Here is a 6,517-nt window from a genome sequence, read left to right as displayed (position 1 = left end):
GCAGCCACCCCCGGCCGGGAAGGAGCCACATCCCTGGTGCCCCCGGTGCTGTGCCCCGGAGGGGAGCCAGGTTGGCCAGCCCCCCAGTAGCCCACCCAGGCTCCCACCCTGCAGAAGCCCCCTCCTGTCCCACCGTCAGGGTACCCCAAGCACCTTGTCCCCCTCCCCAAAAACGTAGCCAGGTCCCCCCCCCCGTCACCAGCGGTGTTCTCTGAGTCAGAGCAGGCGGGGAAAATCGACTCACGGGCGGTGGCGAGCGGGGAGCAGGCAGAGCTTTTGGGGTTTGGGGGGCTCAGCCCCCGCCGTGGAGGGTTCCAACCCCCGTCGTCGTTCCCCCCCCCCACACCGCAGCTCCTCACCCCGCGCCCCGGCACTGTCACCCTCCTCCTTCCTGCCCCAATCTGCCCGGCGCTGGCAGGCGGCTGCCACGCTCCACCCCGGGCAGCCCCGCTTTGGGGGAGCCCCGAGGGGGGGCCCACAGGGAAGGAAGAGAGCGGGGGGGTCATGGCGACCCCTTTCCCTGAGTCCCCTCCCCGGCCGGTGGGACGAATCCCGAGCAGCGCCGGGAGGATGCTCAGCACCCCCGGCCGCGGGACCCCGAGGGAAGGGGGGCACCCAGAGCTTTTAGGGATGGGCTGCCAGGGCCAGGCCTGGGCCAGCCGGGGGTGACAAGTCGGTGGCAGCTCCGGGGGAGGCTCAGCGGCCGCGGGGGGGGGGGGGGGGGCGAGCAGACGGCTCCTTAATCTCGGGGAAGGAAGCAGCTCTGGTTACGGAGCTGCCCTCGGTGTAAAAGGAGAGCGACAGGAAGAAAAGTCATTAACATCGTTCCAGCCGCTGCCATCCAAAACCCTGCTGGTGCTGAGCCCCGCGCCGCCAGCACCCGTGCCCCCCGTGCCCCGGTGCCCCCCGTGCCCCCTGCACCGTTGCCACCGCTGCCACCACCCCCCCGGCCGCCCTGGCGTTGGGTGGCACGGGGGGTCCCGCCAAGAGATCCCCCGGAACCCCCTCCCTGGGATGGTCCCGCTCGAAGCCCCAGCACCCAGAGAGCCGGGACTCGGCGGCGGGGGATCACTGGTCCCGCCCGCGGGACCGATCCTGCCCCCCGGAGACCGATCGGCGGCTTGGCTTCGCTCCCTCCTCCTCTTCCTCACCCCAGCCTTGGCAGCCTGCGTGGGAGGTGGCAGCGTGCGCGGGGCAGCTTCCCACCGTGTCCCTGTCTCGGTGTCACCGTGCCCGGGCTGTCACCGTGCCCGGGGTGCCACCGTGCCCGGGGTGCCACCGTGCCCCCCGTGCGTGGGGCACAAACACCGGGGGGGGGGGTCAGTGGCCGTGCGGGTGTGCAAAAGGGCGGGGGGGGGTGTGCAAGGGAACCCCTGTGTGCGTGAGGGGACACGGGTGTGCCGGGGGCTCTCCGCATGTGCAAAGGGGGCTGCTGAGTGCGCGGGGGCGCGCACAGGGGGCCGCGGTGACCGTGCCAGGACGCAGCTGTGCCCGCGCCCGTATGTGCACGGGGGGTCCGCGGGGCCCCCCCCGCCAGCACCCGCCGGGCCGGGGGGAGTCCGTTTCACCCCCCGCCGCCGTCCCCGGCCCCTCGCCCCGCTCCTGTACGAGGAGATTTGCTTCAGCGGGAGCCAGATCCTCGGCGAAGAGCCGCGGCTCCCTGGGGAGCGCCGGGGGGCTGCAGCCCCTGTCCGACCGGCTTAGCGTGACGGGGGCGCGGGGGGCTCGGGGCTGGCGCCCCCGGCCCTTCCTCTTCGTCAGCGGGAGGCGAAGGCCGGGGAGTGATGTGCGCTGCCCGGGCGGGGGGACGGCGGGCGAGACACGGGTTACAGCTTCTGACAACACGCGGCCCCCGCGGGCACACGCGTGTGCGGGATCGCCCGCCCCACCGCCGTCGCCCTCCCGAGAGCCCCCCCCCGAGCCGGGGATCCGGCCAGGGGAGGGGTCCCGCGGGCTCGGGGACGTGGGTGACGCGGGGACATGGGGGCCGGACCCCTCTGGGATGGGGATGAGGATGCTCCTGCCCGGCGGAGGAGATGGCGATGCTGATCCTGCCCCACGGGGGCCAATCCTTCCCCACTGGGATCGATCCTGCCCCACAAGGGACAATTCTGCCCTGTTAGGCGCCGTCCTGTCCCACAGCGTCCCATCCAGGTCTGGAAAGTCCTGCCACGCAGGACCCTTTCCCATCCCATAGAGCCTAAACCTGCAGAGTACCATATTCCCCCACAGGGCCTGATCCTGCCCCGTAGAGTCGATTCCTGCTTTCCAGTCCCCCATCCTGCCCTGTAGGAATCAATCCTGTCCTACAGGGTCCAATCCCACTCCACAGGTTCCCATCCTGTTCTGTAGGGTCCTGTCCTGCCAGGTAGGGTCTCATCCTGACTCCTTGGGTCCCGTCCTGCCCCGCGGGGTCCCATCCCACTCTGCAGGGTCTCATCTTCCTATTTGGAGGCTGATCATGCACCATCCTGCTACATAAGGGGTCCAAGGGGTCCCATCCTGTCCTGCACGGTCCTGTACTGCCCTGTGGGGTCCCACCCTGCTCTGTGGGCGCTGATCATCCCCAGTAGGGTCCAACCCCGCCCCATGGGTTCCAATCCTGTCCCATGGGGTCCCATCCTGTCCCATGCAGTCCTGTAGCACCCGACGTGTCTCTGGAGGGTCCGATCCTGCCCTCAGGGGCGGCGCGGGCTGGAGGAGGCAGCTGGAGGCAGGACAGCGGCGGGGACGGACACTCACCGCGTGCCAAACGGCGGAGCCGGGAGTTAAAAATACCCTTGGGGGCCCTGCCGACGGAAGTGGAGGTGTCGGCACCGGCTGCTCGGGGCCGGGGGGGGCCGTACTCGGGTGTCCCGGCCCCCGCCGGGGACCCTCGTACCCAGTACCGGGACCCCACCGAGGTGGGCGGCAGCACCGGCCGCCGGATCCCGGCACCCCCAAAAAAACACGGGGCAGGAGGAGTATCCCCGTCCCACACCCCGGGGGTGGATGGGGCGGGGGGGGGCACCCCCGGTCCGTCGTGCGCCCCCCGCCACGGCCGCGGTACCACCGAGGTGCCTTCGGGAAATGCAAAGTGACAAATGACGCCCCGCGCGCGTTAATTGATGTGACGCGGGGCTGACACCGCGCTCGCACCCGGGGCCGGCGCGCGGGATCGGCGAAGGGAAGGGGGCCGGGGGGCGGGGGGGGGGGGGGGGGAATAATTCCAATCAAATGTTAAAAATAGGTCACGGGGAAGGAGCCGGAGCCGGTTTCATTTCAGCCGCGGGTTAAAAGGAGCCGCCCGTGGGTCCGGCGGCACCGTGTGAGCCCGGGCGGCGGCGAGGGGGGGGCTGAAAATGAGGGAGGGGCGCGATGGAGATGATGGGGATGGGATGTGCCATCCACCCCAGCCCCAAATCCCACCTGCCTAAGGCTCCGCTGACCAAGCAGGGCCAGGTTTGTCCCCAGAACGCCACCGTCCCGGCCCTGGAGGGCTTTGGGACACCCGCAGTTTTCCGGTGGGATGGGGCGGGGAGCGCCGGGCTGTGACCCCGGGAGGGTGTCCCGGTGCCGGGGTGGCCTCTCCGGCCGCAGCCGCGGTGCCGGCGGGTCACGGGGAGTTCAGGCTGCCGGCGCGGGTGTCGATGGCCCCCCGGGCGCCCGCCGGGTGCTGCATTTCGGGCCACCGGCCAGCGCGGGGCCACCCGCGGGTCGTGTCCGTCACGGCCCCGCGTGTCCCGGTGGCCGCGGTGACCCGCAGCGACAACCGAGGAGCAGCTCCCTGCGGACACATGTGGCCACCACCGCGCCGTCCCCGAGAGCCACGCGGGGACCCGGGGACGCGTTTGCCGTCCCTCCCTCCCTCCCTTAGTCCCCCAGCACGACGGAACATCACCCCCCGCATCCCACCCTGGCGGCAACCGGGGGCAGGGGGTACCAGGGCGCGGGGGGGATTTGGGGAGAGGGGGGTGTCGCCTTCCACCAGACCCCCCTGTGGATGCTCGATCGGGGTGACCCCGAGTTTAACCCCACTTACGGCGCCGGCAGACGCTGCCCCCGACGCAGATGGGTTGTGACAGCCGAGAAGTCCCCCCCGGCGGGCGCTGGCGAGGCGCTGGCCGCGGCGGGGGGGGGCTCGGAGCGGGGGGGTGCGAGCCCCGTGTCACGGCGCGTTGGCTCCGTCACCTCCCCGCAGCGAGACGGCGGGTCCCGAGCGCGGGGCCGGGGCCGGGCCGGCAGCTCGAGGGTCCCCGGGGGGCCCGGTGGCACTTGTCTCTCCGCGGCAGCCGTGATGGCGCTGGGCACATGGCAGCCGGGGCTCGGCGTGAGTGCCTCTGCGTGTGTCCCCCCCCCGCTGTCATTTGAGGCCGTGGCCCCCCCCTCGATGGGGAGGGGGATCGCCGCAGATGGATGGGAAAGAGGTGATCCCATCGCGGCGATGAGGAGGGACACCGGGGTGGCTTGGCCAGGAGGGGACGCGGCACGTCCTGGGTGTGAAGGGCTGGAGGTCCCTGTCACCGCCACCCCTCACCCCCACTCCCTCAAGGCTGCGGGGAGGGCGAGGCACGTGCGAAAACCTTGTGCCTCTCTCCAGGAAGAGCATCTGCGAGAGGTCGGGCAGCTGCCGGCACACGTGTGGAACGGGGACAGCAGCCAGCGGGGACGGGGCTGGCAGGGGAGGGACAGGGTGACGGGCAGCTGCTGCTGCAGGGCAGGAGAGCCGGGCACCCCCGGGGCCAGAGGGATGCAGGGAACAGGTGCCCGAGGTGGATTCAGGCACCTGGGAGGGATGTGGGCACCAGGGAACAAGTATCCGGGGTGGATTCAGGCACCCGGGGGGGATGTGGACACCCTGGGGTGATGCTGGCACTGGGTGTCCTGCTGGACACAGGTGCCCAGGGGTGATGCAGAAACCAGGAACCCCGGCTGGATGAAGGCACAACACAGGGTGACATGAGGACCCCGGGGTGATGTGGGCACCGGGGTGATGCTGGTACCAGGTATCCGGCCTGGGCACAGGGACCCAGGGGTGATGTTGGCACCGGGAACCTCACTGGATGGGGGTACCCAGGATAGCTGGGGTGATGTGGGCTCTCTGGGGTGATATGGACTCTCTGGGGTGATGTGGACTCTGTGGGGTGATATGGGCTCTCTGGGGTCATATGGGCTCTCTGGGGTGATGTGGGTTCTCTGGGGTGATGTGGACTCTCTGGGGTGATTGGGGGGTCTCTCTGGGGTCATATGGACTCTCTGGGGTGATGTGGGCTCTCTGGGGTGATGTGGGCTCTCTGGGGTGATGTGGGCACCGAGCACCCCTGGGAAAGAGCCAAGATGAGAAGGTGAAGTGCAGCAGCACGGGCTCCTTTGCAGAAAACGTGGGCCAAGAGCTGAACCACGGGGCCAAAGGACTTGTTCCAAGGGGTGGGCAAAGCCCCCGGTGCCAGTCGGGGTCCCTCCCCCCTCAGGCAGCCCCTCCATTTCTTATAAACGCCTCTGGCACGGCTCCCCCGTGACACGGCAGCTCTGGGGCTTGTGGTTAAACCCCAGGGCTCCGGCTTTGACTCACACCGGATCCCCCGCACTGAGGGGCCTTTCGGGGCGCCCACGGCTGGAAAGAAACGCTCACCCGGGCGGGAGAGCCGGGCGCTTCCTCGCACAGCCGTTTCCTATAAACCCCGGCGGAGGGGACCCGGGGACGAGCTGAGCCAAGCCAGGAGTCCCCTGGCGCCCTCCTGGATCCGGGAGGGGCAATGGGAATTGCTCCGCCCTGGTTTGGGAGGATCGACTTGTGCGTGCAGGTGACCCCCCTCGGTGGACAAAGTTGGAAGGACAAACAACCAGGAAGGACAACCTCAATAAACGTCAGAGAATCCCCCACGCGCATCCAGAGGGACCAGGACGCTCATTCCTGCACGGAGCTGGCCCCAAACGCCCAGCGATGGAGCAGGGCCACCCCTGGTCCCCCTCCCCCCAGCACCCCCCTGCAGGGGAAAGAGGGACCCGAGCAGCGAGAACTGTTCCGTTTTTCCCCTAAATGATAAAAACACTGAGAAAAGGAAAAAACAAAACAAAACAAAACAAACAAACCTGAAAGCTGGAAAAAGAAACCTTAAACCTGCCCAGAATAAGAGGGGGTTTTGGTGGGAAAAAAAATAAAATAAAGAAGGTTGTCACGTAGGAAAGGGTGAGGTGTGACCCACCAGCACGGGGACATGGGGGACATGGGGGACGTGGGGACAGAGCCAGGTACGTCCCACCATAGGTGGGGGGCACAGCCCTGGGGTGGGGAGGGGGCTGCACTCACACGGGTGGCTCCAGGGGACAGTGCCCCGTGCAGGCTCTGTGACATCCCTGGTGCTCAGGGGGCACAATTCCTGCAGGGATGCTCTCCCTGCCCTCAGGACAGGCCAGAGGAGACAGAACCCAGGCCCTGCCACCTCAAGAAGCCCCCTCTAGCCCAACCCTCTGATGGCTGAGGTGAGACTGGCTCGTCCCTTGTCCCCTGAGCTGGCACAGTCAGGCCACACTGGGG

This window comes from Chiroxiphia lanceolata, chromosome 26 (genome assembly GCF_009829145.1).
Source record: "Chiroxiphia lanceolata isolate bChiLan1 chromosome 26, bChiLan1.pri, whole genome shotgun sequence".
Taxonomy (NCBI): domain Eukaryota; kingdom Metazoa; phylum Chordata; class Aves; order Passeriformes; family Pipridae; genus Chiroxiphia; species Chiroxiphia lanceolata.
The sequence above is the reverse complement of the archived record's forward strand: the minus strand, read 5'-3'. Positions refer to the sequence as shown.